This window comes from Phycodurus eques, chromosome 10, assembly GCF_024500275.1.
Source record: "Phycodurus eques isolate BA_2022a chromosome 10, UOR_Pequ_1.1, whole genome shotgun sequence".
Classification (NCBI taxonomy): domain Eukaryota; kingdom Metazoa; phylum Chordata; class Actinopteri; order Syngnathiformes; family Syngnathidae; genus Phycodurus; species Phycodurus eques.
Window position 1 is genome coordinate 6,793,552 of NC_084534.1, and position 15,802 is coordinate 6,809,353.

The window sequence follows — 15,802 nt, forward strand, 5'->3', positions numbered from 1 at the left end:
GAGCAATATTGTATATGCTGCCATCCAAGCAACGTCTTTTTCAGGGATATCCCTGCTTATTTCTGCGAGACAATGCCAAGCTACATTCTCCACGTTACAACAGCATGCAAGAAAGAGTGCAAGACCTAGACTGGCCTGTCCGCGGTCCAGACCTGTCTATCTTTGAAAATGTGTGGCGTATTTTGTCGCGCAAAATATGAGAACGGAGACCCCGAACTGTTCAGCAACTGAAGTTGTACATCAAGCAAGAATGGGAAAAAAATCCACCTACAAAGCTTCAACAATTAGTGTCCGCCGTTCCCAAACGTGTATTGAGTGTTGTTAAAAGGAAAGGTGATGTAACACAGTGATGTAACACATGCCCCATTCCCAGCTTTTTTGAAACATGCTCCAGGCATCAAATTGAAAATTTGTGAATATTTGCAAAAAAATACAATAACCTTTACCAGTTTGAACATTAAAAATCTTGTCTTTGTAGTGTATTCATTTCAATATAGGTTGAAAAGGATTTTAAAATCATTAGTTTTTTTATTTACATTTTACACAACGTCCCAACTTCATTGGAACAGGGGTTTGTAGTTGGGTCGAGCCAAAAGTGTATCCCCAGGGTCCAACTCACTAATAAGCCTACTCTAAAAACTAATTAAAACTAACTGAATTTGAAAAAGAAAAGTCAAAATGAAATGAACACTAACTATAATGGAAAATCCAAAACCATTATAATTATTCCTGGTGCGATGCATCCCTTCGTGATAACGATGCTTGTCAGAAGTGTAGCTTGTTGTTCAAAGTTGGTTACTCTCCGCTGTAACTTGGTTCCAGCCAAACTTCGGTGAAAAGTGTACCGTATCACCAAAGCACATAATTCCGGTGTTTTGTGACTACGTCACGATAGCTTAGCAATTAGCACAACTTGTTTCCTTGTCATTCCTTCATGATAACAACGCTTGTCAGAAGTGTAGCTTATTCGCCGCCACGGAGGAGATGATTCGTGACTTAGAGGAGCAGCTCGGCACCATGCTTAGCTGCGCTAGTTAGCGTGTTCTGGTGCGGCGTAGCACCGAGCATTCACGGATAGAACCCGAACAGTGGAAAGCAGCCATGATGGGTGACTGTTCAACAAGGACACATCGATTTTTTCACAAGAATGTGTTGATTTCATGGGCCAGAGTCCATAGGGAACATAGTGGCCGGACAGAACACCATACTCGGCCAGGGGCATCACGCCACCGTTAATGTTGGAGTCGGACAAACACACCAGAGGAAGAACAGTGGAAGTTAAGCACAAAATGTTAGAGCATCTGGTGTGCAGATGGACGCAGAGATACAGGTATAACAACATGGGATTGCATCACATTCCATAAAGCAGCCTACGGGAGTGCCGGTAGGAGGGATCAGATAAACTGGGAACTGCATCAAAGGGAGGATAGAGAGCGATATGAACACTGAAGAAATAAATGCAAAGTGACTATGGAACACGTTTTGTTTTGCATGGACTGGGGTGAGGGATTGGAGTTGGCGGAGAGGGTTGTATGAGGGCTATGTTGGTTAAAACATGAGCTGTGCGACGCGAGTGAGCTTCCTCTGTGCAGCTCGCGTCACACGAATGCAAATCAACAAGAAGTCTAACATTCAAGTCTGCCAGGCCTAACACAGAGGCCTCCAAAGTAGCTTCAAATCCTACGTTCACACTGCACCATGCTCTTATTTATTTTCTGCTTCTCACATTTGAGCCTACAACATTCAATGGGAAGCTGAGATACAACTGGGAAAAAAAAAAATTCTCCCTTGCCATAATCACAGAGCCTTTTAAAGAGAATTGTTTTTTGTCGCCTTATATAAAGCCCAGGGGTCTAAAAACAAGCTGTCAGCTGCATTTGTGTAAGGTACACCACCTGGACAAAAGACAGCCACTTTCAAGCGACAGCCAGAGTCCTAGAGTCTGAAACACTTTCAGGAAGAGGCACTATCCTGCAGAAACACACACATTCTCCTGCCAAATGGGAAGCAGAACCACACTGAGTTGCTTTGGATGCATAGATTAGCATTAGCTAACAGCATTAGCTTCTGATGAGCTGCACATACTTGATTGGCCGGTGAAGTTGACGACACAGGGTTATGTTTATGCGCCACATACACACACTGTAGCGTTGGAACTGCTGCTTCCACAAGAAAAAAAAAAAAAAACGCATTACGGGAGCTCGCTAAGGTGGTGTGGGTAGAGTACAGTTGCTCACTTGCACGAGACTGAGCCCTAAAAATTGGTTAATTTCAGCATGACCTCAAATAGGTTGTGTAAATATTACCATCATTCTTGATCCTTCAGGGTATTTTGACAAAAACATGTCACAAAGATATGATTAAAACACCTGGGAAATGTTTTAATTAAAAAATTTTAAAAGAATATGTCAATTTAAAAAAAAAAACATCAGGGGCAGGATCCAATATAAACATTCGTCAGTCGCCACATGTAACTAAATTATCCATTTGGCGAGAGAATCTCAGTGAATCTCAAGTGAATGTTTGTCAAACATACACATGCAAATCATAGTGCGGTGGCGTGAGTCCGGGAGCCAGTAATGTTGGAGCTGGGCGTGTCCTGCCAGGAAAGTGGGTGGGATTCCTAATAACGCCAATCTCAGTTATCAGCTGTGTGCATATTTTCTCGATCTAACATGACGGGATGGGCGTGACAACAGCCAATCAGACACGTCCTTTTCCTGCTCCACTTACATTTGCAAGTAGCTGGAGTAAAAAGAAACCGCACCTCCCCGGCTGGCTCGCCACCTTGCCCTGTAGCGAGATCGAGATGCCAACTTAGCCGACGGCCACCGTCCTCGCCCCGGCGGCGGAGCCGACGGCGGTTGTGTGGCAGCGTCTACAAAGTGACGTGGAGGAATGCTATTAACTAGCCGATGTGTAAGGTATGTCGGTGCCATCAAAAACATTGTTTATTCTTTTGAAGAAGTACCACCCTAGTGATAATGGCGGAAAGCAAAAAAATGCGTTTGCAGTCAGTACAACCTGTCACTCTCTGTTGCTAGCACAAGTAGCATTAGCAGTTACCCACTGCTCGCAGTGAGGCCAGTTTAAGCAACAACAATCAACCGCGTAATCATTATACAGGTGGTTTGTAAAATGGCAATACTAGTTAATCTGTATTGTTATTAATGATGATGCACATTTGAAAGTAGCAATAATGTTAACAGGGTATGTAGCATCATAACTGGAGAATGGTAATGTTTACAATTCAAGGTATTTTCACTATCCCCGAGGGGGCAGTTTGTTTATTTTGTATGTTGTACCTCCAAAAATATTCAGGACTTCAAACTACTGTGGTTTTTCTACATTCACTGCACTGTTGAGTGAAAAGTCTTCTTATATTTTTCTACATGTATTTTATTTGCTTAGGTAAGTATGCTAATATCATGTTGGGGTTACTGTTTTAATCGTTGACTATGAGGAGTGTTGTTAACAAAAGGCGTTAATAAAATGTTGAACTACTCTCTAGTTTTATTTTTCAATACAGATGCTTTAAAACTGCCTATTTAAAATAGTTTTAAAACAATATTAAAAAATATGGATAATAGACAAGATCAGACGATATGAAAAAAAATATTTTTATTTATTTTTATTTTTTTTGCCAGGTCAAAACAGCCCTACAACAAACATAAAACAGGTTTGACGGTACAAGCTAAAACAATGTCATAATACAATTATCAGCAGTTTTACTAAGCAAATCCAAACTCTTTAAAACTAAATGAAATGAAACATTGACAGCCTGATGTTTCAGCCTCCAAGCTGCTTAAAAGTCCTTTAAAATGTTCAATAATGAAAAATGAAACAGACGCACACGTGCTAGGGAGTATGATCCCACGAAGCCTGTAATGCTGTTGCACGAAGATTGTGTGAGGCCAGACTTTATGGACATTAAATAAAATAAAAAATAACTAAAATAAATAAAATAAATTAAAATAACTTATAACTGTTGTTTAATGTTGCTATGACATCTCTCAGTTTGCATCCAACATAATACTGTATTATACAAATATGTGTAAAATTAGGGCTGCACACATATTGCACATGCCATTATCGCAATGATGATATTTTTTATCGATAAATTGTGCAGCCCTATGTAAAATTATTTTATAATTAGGCTGGTAAAAAAAATATGCTTGGCCGGTGGATTTTTTTCAACTACCGGCCAACCTGACCGGTGAGTCAAAAAGTTAATTTCGGCCCCTAATCAGGGGTTAGGGTTAAATCAATTAATTTGGACATTTTGAACAGAGGTTTGGAGCCTTTTTTTGACTGTGCCCCAGTGCCAAACACAACGTCCATAACGGGATGTTCAATGAGTTTGATGTGGAAGAACATGGGCCTTGACCTCAATCCCATCAAACTACAACAGAGATTGTGAGTTGGGCGCTCTTGTTTAACATCAGTGACCTCTGACCTCTTCAGTTTTTTTTCTAGATGAATGGTCAAAACACAATGCACGAACATAAACACACTTCTGCTTTTGTCATGCAGCCCTGGTCCCATTGTAATTGGAAAGGGACGCACAAGATGTTTGTTAGTTGATTGTTAACTAAGCGACTTTAGAGCAGCTGACGTGTAAAAGAGCAGCTGAAACATCATCTCACACCAACTGTGCACAGGTGAGGCCAGCCAGCCCTCATGTTGACTGCTGGCGTTGACACAGCTGCTGCTATTGTGAACATACACATGGTAACCAGACAAGGGTTACAACTATACAGTTCCCGCTAAGATGAGAGGGAATGTTTCCTTCTTGTCCAACTGTTTCAGGCTGCAGATGTGACAAATCATGATAACATGGTCAAACCATGGCCCCTCATCCTCTCCAACAAGCCTTGATTATTTGATAAGCAGAAAACGTGGCTTGCACACTCATGCTACTCAACAGCGTAACTCCAAGAGTATCTCTCACTCACTACTGTGCTGTGATGCGTAGTGAAGTGAGAGTATACAATGGTAGCCCAATGGTACAATTTAGAATTAGAATTTTTAAATTTTCTGAAAGGATGTGCTTAAAAGACATAAAAACCTGGAAGTCATCATGGGTGACAACATCAATGTACCTCACTAGACCTCCTTTCACCCAAGATCAGCACCAGGAGCTCATAGTGGATTTCTCTGGGAAGCAGCAGAGGATCTTTCTTCTGCTATGCATAAATGGGGCCCAGGTGCAGAAGGGGGAAAATCTTCAAATACGCCAGCATCCACATTTCCCAAGACTCGTCCCACCAACTCTACACTCCGGTAAAAAAAATTATTAAAATAAAACAAGCCAACCAAGCTTCCTTATCATCTCAGACAGTTAATAGAATTCAAGCTTCGCTTCAGGTTGCTCAAGAACCTCTACACTCATGGGGAACACCAGCTGAGTGGACCATCAAAACCCATCCATCCATCCATCCATTTTCTGAGCCGCTTATCCTCACTCGGGTCGCGGGCGTGCTGGAGCCTATCCCAGCTGTCATCGGGCAGGAGGCGGGGTACACCCTGAACTGGTTGCCAGCCAATCGCAGGGCACATACAAACAGACAGACAACCATTCGCACTCACATGCACACCTACGGGCAATTTAGAATCTCCAATTTATGCATGTTTTTTGGGATGTGGGAGGAAACCGGAGTGCCCGGAGAAAACCCACGCAGGCACGGGGAGAACATGCAAACTCCACACAGTCGGGGCCGGGGATTGAACCCGGGTCCTCAGAACTGTGAGGCTGACGCTCTAACCAGTCGGCCACTGTGCCGCCACCATCAAAACCACCCTTTCCAATTTTCAGGACATCTATACCTGCAGATCAAGACCCAGGAGGATCACGGCCTCCCCAAATTCTCGCCCAATGCCCGCACACATACGCATATTGAACTGCACTGGGTGAAAAATGCTGACGTGAGTACCATTTATTTAGGTGAGATATGTGGATATTGTTTTATGTGGGTAATGTTGTATTGTTTATACACTGGAAAGATACTCAAGCCTTTAACTATTGGTTATACCTGTCCAATTGAGTATGTGAGACATGAACTTGAAATGAAATTAAAAAAAAAAAAACTTGAAACATTCAGAAGGAGCAGCATGGATGTCAGAAAAAGTTGCCTGCCCATAACCAATCAGAAGAAGACAACGAACCGGAAGAAGGCTAAGGCTCAAATCACGAGGATGAGTGCGCTGAGCATAGTGAAGATGGTGAGACTCTCAAGTCCAGGCAGTGGGGTCGACTGCTAGCTAGCTAGTGGCTAACTGGCTAGCTGCTAGTGTTACTTATCAATTATTACTGCACCATTTATGTTACAAATAGGCATTGCTTAAAGGGTTATAACAACACAACACCAATGCTATTCCTTAGCCTGTGTACGGCCTTTTGCATAGTTGTTGGCATGAAACTAACCAGAATGACTTAAAGTTATGTGGTTGTTTTAAATACACAATATGTAATTCTCATTGTTTGATGTTTAGTTTGGCGGTAAACTTCAACTGGGATTGCTAATAAAAAGCTTGAAGACTCTTTTTTGATTACCGTAATTTCTCGTGTATAATGCATGTATAATACGCACCCCCAAAGTTGACCTCAAAATTCTGGAAAACCCTTCTACTTATATATAATGCCTTTTTACAATACATGATTTTGCTTTTACCCATATGATCAAAAACAAAGTATTATCTGAATTTTGTTAGTTTTTTTCAAAGAATCATTCTGAAGTTAAGCACTTGATTTGAACACGTAATCCTTTTATTAATTTACCTGCTCTCATTTTGAAATTCACAGCCCTACTTTTATTTAGTAAATTAGAAAACACAGTTGTGCTCATGTTTGATTACCCAGGCAGAATTAGTCAGATGTGTACAATTCTTTAAAGAAAACGAAGGACCAGGCGAAACACTTTTAATTTTATTTTAATGCGATTCAAATTAAACGGTTAAGCATTTCAGGAAAGCTTTATCATTAAATAAAACATAACCATAAAGAAATTAATGATGGTTGTTGTTCAGTCATATTTAAATATATATATAAATAAATATTTCACAAATTCTGCCAGGGTATGTAAACTTATGAGCACAACTGCACATATATGCAGTCATACGTACCCATGTCATATTGGGGGGAATGCGCATAATACACGAGTAATTACGTTAATTGTTCACTATTTGCTAAACTGCAGCTTGATGTGAAGTGAGTTGAGTTGCATTCACTGCCACCATACACTGCTCGCTTGTCAAATTTTTGCTCCCAAGTCAAAGCAGAAAATTGGCTGAACGACAGCTCGTCTCTCAAGGCACCACTGTAATATCTATGGGGAACAATGTTTGTGGATGTCAATGTTAAAAATTTGGAAAACATAAACATTATCCAACAATTTTCGGTACCACTTATCCTGTTCAGCGTTGCAGGGAGTTGGAGGTAAGGTAAAAGGCAGACCACACCCTGGACTGTGATACCCGTTAATCACAGACAGAGAACTATTCACACGCTCACATTCACACCGTTGTTGAGTGGGAATTGAACCCATGGTGCCTGTGCAGAAGTCAGGTGAGTAAACCACTATACAATTAGTGAAAGCAATTATTAAACCAATTATGCATGGTTTAAAAATGAGCTTGGTAAATGGGCTGTTCTACCTTCAAGGTCTCAGGTTCACCTACTGATGATGCAGCATCAGGACCAACTGGGGGTTCAGTATCTTGCTCAAGGGCATTTTTGACATCAATCAAACACACAACCTTTGGGTTGGGGGACAACCGCTCTCCCACTTGAGCCATACCGACCAAATTAGTCTGAAGCCGCAGTTGGCAAGCTCAGGTTTTATGGAGGTGTGGTGGACCACATATCCACCATGAGTTCTGCTTTCCATCCTCTTGAAATACTGATTCATAATACTTTTATCAGCAAAAAGCAGGGCAGCTTAGCTTTTACTGACCAATTCAGACATGGGTTACTGCTCTTCTCTGGCCTTGACACTCACCTTTGCAAGTTTGACACAATTGCTACGGGTGAAACAAATCGAGATAGCTGAAATCTGGATTCTGCTTAAGCCAAGGTGGGGGGAGTAATAAAGAAAGGAATGTGGCTCAAACGTCAGAGGGGATTATTCTGATACATTTTCTCTTTTCTCCGTAACACCTTGAAGCAGATCTGTGTGTAAGTCCACATTTTGATGTTCTGCTGTACCTATAATCTACTTTGTTGATGTAAGGCTTCAGAACTACACACAGTGCATATACTGTAGTCACATCCATATACTTGCACTAATTACATGAGCACCGTTTTGATGTGATTCAGAAAAAAATGTGGGTGACTTCACAATTGCAGATGTGCTCTGAGACTTGATTCCCTGAACTCACAAGGCATCCTTTTAAATCCAAGCTTGCAAAAAAAAAAAAAAAGTGGCCTAAAAAGCTGACAACATCCAATATTCCAGAATCTTTTCAGTCTGTGTCTGCTAGGCAAAATAAAGAGTAACGTCACCCCGAATGAACTTAATGGCAAAATGTACTGTGACCTGGGTCAACATCCACTCCCCATGATGTTTGATAGCAACATACAAAGTGGTGTAAGAGGGAGTGGCTCATTGCGAAGCAGATGGGTGGACATGAGACTAGAGAGGGAAAACAAACAGCAGCATGTGTTAAAGAGATCGGGATGAAAAGGCTGCAACAAATCAAATAAACAAAGTCTCTTTGGGAAAGCTGTAACATCCCTTTAGGGAAATACAACAACAGACCATACAACAATCATTACTTTCGAGAGGGGTCTTTTGCTAGGGACAACCCCCTGCAGGCATTGACTGACCCTTTTTCTTTTTTTTTTTTTTCAGAACCTGGCAGACATCCTTGTTGAGGAATCTGTTAATGATAGGCCTTCACACTGCTGCATGGGAGAAAGCAGTATTTATACAGCAGATAGCATCCATAGAAATCAAGTGAGCCCACCCGTAGAAACACGCCTTTATGTCTACATTTCGCTCCATTACACTTCAGCAACAGGGGGAAGCATGACACGCATTTCTCCTGTGAGACTGCAGGCTTTAATTCATTTTAGATGTGCTTGCAATCCACGACATGTGTTACCGAAAACGACTCGTACAAACATTCACGGCGTCCATGTGGCACCAGGCGTGACATTGGGGAAAGATACGCTGACGTTCATTCTGTTATGATTTCCAAATATTGCGTTTGAAGTGGTGCCTCGGACGAGCGAGGCTGCATCCACAGACATGCATCTGCATAGCCGCAAACGACAGTATCACACGCGATTCCCAAAATTTAAGAAACACGTTTCTATACTTAGAAATATATGTATGCACTGTATTTTGGATTCATTGATTTAAAGCCGAAACGGTAGGTTAAATGAGTGTTAAGACTTTGGAGATGAATCCTCTCTTACCGGAGAGCATGACCGATGCCTTGGGAGGTCTCCATGGTCCTCAAACCTGGAACAAGAATCATTGCTGGGTGACACGACTGCCTCTTCTTCTTCTTCTTCTTCTTTTTCTTCTTCTGCTTCTTCTTCTTCTTCTGCTTCTTCTTCTTCTTTTACAACTGCGCTATGAACCTTTAAGTGAACGTAACACGCGTTCTCACCCCTTCGTTCATGGTAGCCCCGCACGAACTCGGTCACTGAGCGCTTCGCATCCCAGTTGAGCTGAGCGGACTAAAAGGAGTGCGAAGACCCGCCCACATGCAGCACGCCCCCGATGGAATCCAACCGAGGAGTCCTGGCTGACATGTTGTAAATGTGGCGAAAATTCACGCCTGGTAAGAGTTAATTCGACTCGCACGAGTGTCGCAATACTACACTTCCGTACAATACACTTGCCTACCAAAACATAATTAATGACAGCCAGTGTCGTCACATCCTAGCGTTTTGTTTGCGACAGAGGGCGCTGTTTTCCTTAACAGTAACCAACCCAACCTTTATTGAGCCAACGCATATACAGTATTTTACACAAGAAAAAATCGCCGCCACCAGACACAAATGTCACAAAATGTGACATTTATATACATACACACACCTTCTGCCATCTAGCATTTAATTTTTCTGCCTTTCACTATGCGTTGTTGGTACAGTGGACCCCCGCGCACTCGCGGTTCGACACCCCCTAGTCATATATTTGATGATTTTTTTTTTCAAATATTATTTTTTTCTTTTTTTCCCGAAACACTAATTGGTGGTTTATCCCAACACTTATTCAAGGATTTTTAGGGTTCGAAAAAAAAAAAAGCATTTGTTTTTCAACGCAATTCTAATGGCCGTCAATTATCTGTGGATTTTTGCTATTCACGGTCGGCCCCGGCCCCCATCCCTTGTAAAAAGCGGGAGTCCACTGTAGATTGAGTACTTTACTGATTACTTGAGCTTAAAAGTAACTTAGCTACTTTACTGATTACTTGATTTCAAAAGTAACTACATTGGAGGAAAAAAGTCGCTTTTTAGTGACTTTCAGCAGCTGCCAAGTGGCAGGAATATCACTTATCCACAGTACGAAAAAAAACATTAGCTTAACTGTACCCATTACTTGGTAATGTACGGCACACAAGTTACAGAATGATGTCTTCAACATGAACCAATAACTGAAACATTTGTGTAGTTGAGGCCACATTAAATCAGCAACTTACTGCACACTTGACATGCCAACACAGTACAGTAAGTAACTAAATGTAAACAAGCACACCATTCTCAGTACACTTCTCTAAAGACTCTTAACTAATAGATAGATAGAGGCCGATAGTGGTCCATGAAGTGTGCGTGCGTGCATGTACGTAAATGTGAAAGTGAGTCACACACACACACGAACACACACACACCATTGCTCCCACCGCAGTAATTTTGATGCAAAGAGCGAGAAAACTTATTTTTCTTACTACGTGATGTCAGCTGTGCAGCACGTTCAACCAGCTCTCAGTCCGGACTCCAGACCAAGTTGAGAGTTCTCACTTTTCATCTTAAATATTATTTATTACCGTATTGTAAGTCCTTTAGTGAGTCAGTCCTTATTGTATGACGATTCACGACCGCGCACTTCGGTATGAACAATTAACCCACAATGCATTGCGCGTTTTAACACGCCAGTGAAACTGCATTCTTAATGTGTAAATAAAAAAGTAACAACAATCAAATACTTTTTACTAAGGAAAATAACAAAAATAGTGTGGTGACAGTGAAATCGTGCATTTCTTTGCACTTTTATGGTACTGCACATTCACTGTGCACTGTGTAATAAACAGTCACTTCCCAATTCCAACCATGCGAAATGTCAGCTAAGAATCATAGAAAGCATTATTATAAGCTACACAAGTAATAAAATATTATTCATTTTTTTACCAAGCACATGCCACAATGAACATCCATCCATGATTCATCCATTTTATGTGCCACTTATCCTCACGGGTCACAGGCTGTAGCCTACCCCAGCTGACTTTAGGCGAAAGGCGCAGTAAACCCCGGACTGGTTGCCAGACAATCACAGTCCACATTGAACTTTAATTACATTAATTTAAAAGTACAAGTGACGGAAGAATTACAAACCACAAATATGTTCTTATGCTGCTTGCCGACAAACATCCAGCCATCCTTTTTCTATACAGCTCTTACTCGTTAGGGTCACAGGTGAGCTGAAGCTGAGCTTTTTGGGTGAGAGGCCCTGCACATCCGAATTGACCATTTAGACAGACAACCATTCACGCTCCCATTCACACCTATGGAAAATTTAGACTTTTCATTTATCTTAACATGCATGTTTTTGGAATGTGGGAGGAAGTCGGCATACCCAGGGAAACCCCATGCATGCACACTCCACACAGGAAGGCCAAAGCGCAGATTCAGACCCCGACCTCAGAACTGTAAGGCAGACGGGCTAACCACTAATGAAAATAAATAAATGAATACATTCAGTTCAATTCACCATCAGCGCATAGTTTGCCATTCAAACAACCTAGATGTTGATTTTCACAATGAACAATTTGGCAGTTATGATTAAGCCGCATGAAAACTGCCTAGAAACAAGTGTGTCGTGTGACCTGGAAAAAGATTCTGCTTCTCCCCATTTCTGCATCCGTCAGTGTTGTACAATGAGTCATAGACACAGTGTTTTCTGTTCAATGCATGGAAATATGTAAGTAAAAAAACATCAGACGTTAGAGTATTGTAGTTTCTTGGTAAAGCGGTTGGTGGCCCAACATCCATGCATCCATTTTCTGAGCCGCTTCTCCTCACTCGGGTCGCGGGCGTGCTGGAGCCTATCCCAGCTATCATCGGGCAGGAGGCGGGGTACACCCTGAACTGGTTGCCAGCCAATCGCAGGGCACATAGAAACAAACAACCATTCACACTCACATTCACACCTACGGGCAATTTAGAGTCTCCAATTCATGCATATTGTTGGGATGTGGGAGGAAACCGGAGTGCCCGGAGAAAACCAACGCAGGCACGGGGAGAACATGCAAACTTCACACAGGCGGGGCCGGGGATTGAACCCCGGTCCTCAGAACTGTGAGGCTGACGCTCCAACCAGTCGGGGTAGCCCATCATTTTTTTTTATATAAAAATGTCAATGAGTAGATATGCAAAATCTAATAACTTCCATTTTTATGTATTGCCATGGATTCTCAGACACCAGGAATGTATTTAAGATCCTTGGGCTTGCAAGAGGAAGGAGCTCAGTTTTATTTTAATTTAGCTGCTGGAGGATTTTGCTATTCTGGATTTTGGATCACGCATCAAAAGGATTAACTGGAGGAATAATCTCCCAGACAATAGTACGATATATCTCCTAAAAGGCCACAACATTAGGTACACCTGTCCAATGAAATAATGACACCCGTAAACAATAGTGCTGTCAAAACACTGCCTTTATAAAGACAAAACACTGACTGACAATCTCAGAGAGCTATTCATTTCACAATATGTTGATTGGTCTAGTTATTTACCGTGGTGTTGTATTGCCCTGAGATGCTTCAAATTATTTCATGTACTGTATCCAGTACCAATGGGCATCCATTTCCATATACCCCTTGTCCTCATTAGGGTCACGGGTGAGCTGAAGCCTATCCCAGCTGACTTTGGGCAAGACACCCTGGACTGGTCGGCAGCCAATCACAGGGCACATATAGACGAACAATCATTCACGCTCACATTCACAACTACATATAATCTATACCCCCGTGCATTTTATTTCCAGAAGCTAAAGAAAAATGCAAACACATCAGTAACATAATTGCTGATACAGCTCATATTGGAACTCGCAAGATGAAGAAAGCATGGTCATCGACAGGAAGGTATTGAAGTGGGGGTAAAAATGGGACAACTGTCCCAGGGCCCAGAGCATGTGGGGGGCCCCTGGTTGTCCGGCAAAACTGTTTGTTTGTTTATTTTTAATTTTTCTGTGCATTAAATATATGTATCATAAAGGGCCACAACAGCACCGCAAGCAGTAGTCGAAACAAATATTCAATTTCAGATTTCTTTAACTTACAAAAGGAAAATTATATGATAACATTTTAATTACTGCGTAAGGACTTCAAGACAAAAGTCTGCGAATTCCAGATGCCAGGTTCATAAAATAAAGGCATTATAATGGCTTCCTCTCAATTAACACCTCATGATTATAAAATAAAAGCATGGAACCGAGTGAAGTATCTTCAGTCTCAAGGGGGTCCGGTCTCTTTACATCCGTTATGATTAAACCGCTGCAATAACATGGCACACCACTGAATAATGCACATTACATTCTTTCAGGTTATGAGATACATCACATATTCAGGCACCTGGGACCCATTTAATGTAGACTCAGCTGAAATATTTATTTCAACACAATTCTGCACATGTTAAACTCATATTCTAAACATGTTTTCAACAATTTAGGGTTCAACAATTTCTTTAGGAAACTACAAATAAATAAAAGGAAAGCAAATAGTAATGTTCCACCAAAGTCTTCGTCAAGACCAGGAATTGTAACACACAGTGGGGGAGATAAGTATTTGATGCATTGCCAATTTTGCACGTTTTCCCACTGACAAAGAATGGAGAGGTCTGTAATTTTCATCATAGGTACTGTACACTTCAACTGTGAGAGACAGTCTAAAAAAATCCAGAAAATCACATTGAACGATTTTTGAATAATTCATTTGCATTTGATTGCATGAAATAAGGATTTGATACAAAAGAAAAATATAACTTATTTGGTAAAGAAACATTGAACAATTACAGAAGTTGAATGTTTCTTGTACTTCTTTACCAGGTTGCATACACTGCAGCAGAGATTTTGGCCCACTCCTACATCCAGATCTTCTCCAGATCCAGATCAGTTGTCTGTGGGCGATAAGGAGTTTCAGCTCCCACCAAAGGTTGCAAAAGACGATAAACGCATAAGGCTTGCAAAATGACCCGATCTGTGTATTTGTGATGTCAAACGTTAACTCATTATTCAAGGACCTGCCTACTTCGTGGTTGCTACACGCCCACTCATCTTGGGAATAACTGTTTAGTGGCAATACGGCTGCATCTTGTGCAAAGCTTAAACTTCGCGTCACCTGCTAAACTCAAAAGTAGCTGAGGAATAAAGATCTTAAATTTATTTTGGGAGACAAGCATTTCGGGAACCAGAATTGTGCTGTCTTCGAGGCCCATTTCGTGGAGGATTTGTTTGTAAATGGGCCATTCTACAGAATTCGTGCAAATTGCTGTCCCACAATAAAAAAAAAGTATTTAACAAAATAATTAAGAATTCAGACCTTCAATATTTAATAAGATTATGTTATGATCTAGTTAAACACAAGACTGTAACTAGATAGTTATTAAGCTAAATATAAAAAAATCAAAATCATCATTTATGTTACCTTCCTAGGTACTTTCTATTGGGAAGTAGCTGTCCCAATCTCTAAGCCTTACATTTCAATCCATGAAAATGTGAAAATTGTGAAAATTGATGTGAAAAAAAAAAATAAAAAATGTGAAAATTGTCATTTTTTTTCTCCCAATGGTGTGTTTTAAAATATATGTTTGGGTTATTTTAAACAGAATGCACATACTGGCGCTATATACCTACAGGGGGGGGGGGGGGGGTGCCTTCAGCATCCTCTGTCACGCGCACCCTTCCCACTTTACGTCCGCTTTTCCTCTGTATAAGCAGCGTGTCGGCAGGAAATGCTCCCACACAGCACACGACATTTATAGATTTTGGAACTCGGTGCACACATAAGGCGCGCCGCATTATAAGGCACCCCGTCCATTTTGGAAAAAATGTAAGACTTTTAAGTGCGCCTTATTTCAACGGTACGAAAGAAAATGGACCTGACAATTAAAGATTTAAGCCAGGGTTGTCAAACTAATTGTTGTCACGGACCACTTCATAATCATGGTTTCCCTCGGTGGGCTTCTTAGACACGGTTGTCAAACTAATTTTTGTCACGGGCCACATCATAGTTATGACTTCCCTCGGAGGGCCGCTACGACTGTGAACCCATATAAATTAAAGATTAGCTCATATACTGTTATTACATACAGTATACACAACATTGATGAATAACCAGTTTTGAAATCATAAGCCTATAAAAACATGTTTTTCAACTATTACATTACATTCTTTTCAAAGGGGCATTGGTAACAAACAAATGCTTGCAAATATCTCAATACACCAGAACACAATGAGCAATTTTGATTTGCTTTCACGGGCCACATAAAATTATGTGGCGGGCCAGATCTGGCCCCCGGCCACCAGTTTGACACCTGTGGGTTACTATGACTGTAAGCCCATATAAATGTATGATCACA

At 41.1% G+C, this 15,802-nt stretch overlaps 1 protein-coding gene across 2 annotated transcripts in view; it reads right to left on the minus strand.

Moving 5' to 3' along the window:
* Positions 1–9,809, minus strand: part of ccdc120b (coiled-coil domain containing 120b) — a 30,469-nt gene extending 20,660 nt beyond the window's left edge. For both annotated transcript variants that reach the window (XM_061687764.1, XM_061687763.1), the window contains exon 1: positions 9,419–9,809. The gene's annotated coding sequence lies outside the window, so the exon portion shown is untranslated. The remainder of the gene's footprint in view (positions 1–9,418) is intronic.
* Between the last annotated feature and the right edge of the window lie 5,993 nt (positions 9,810–15,802).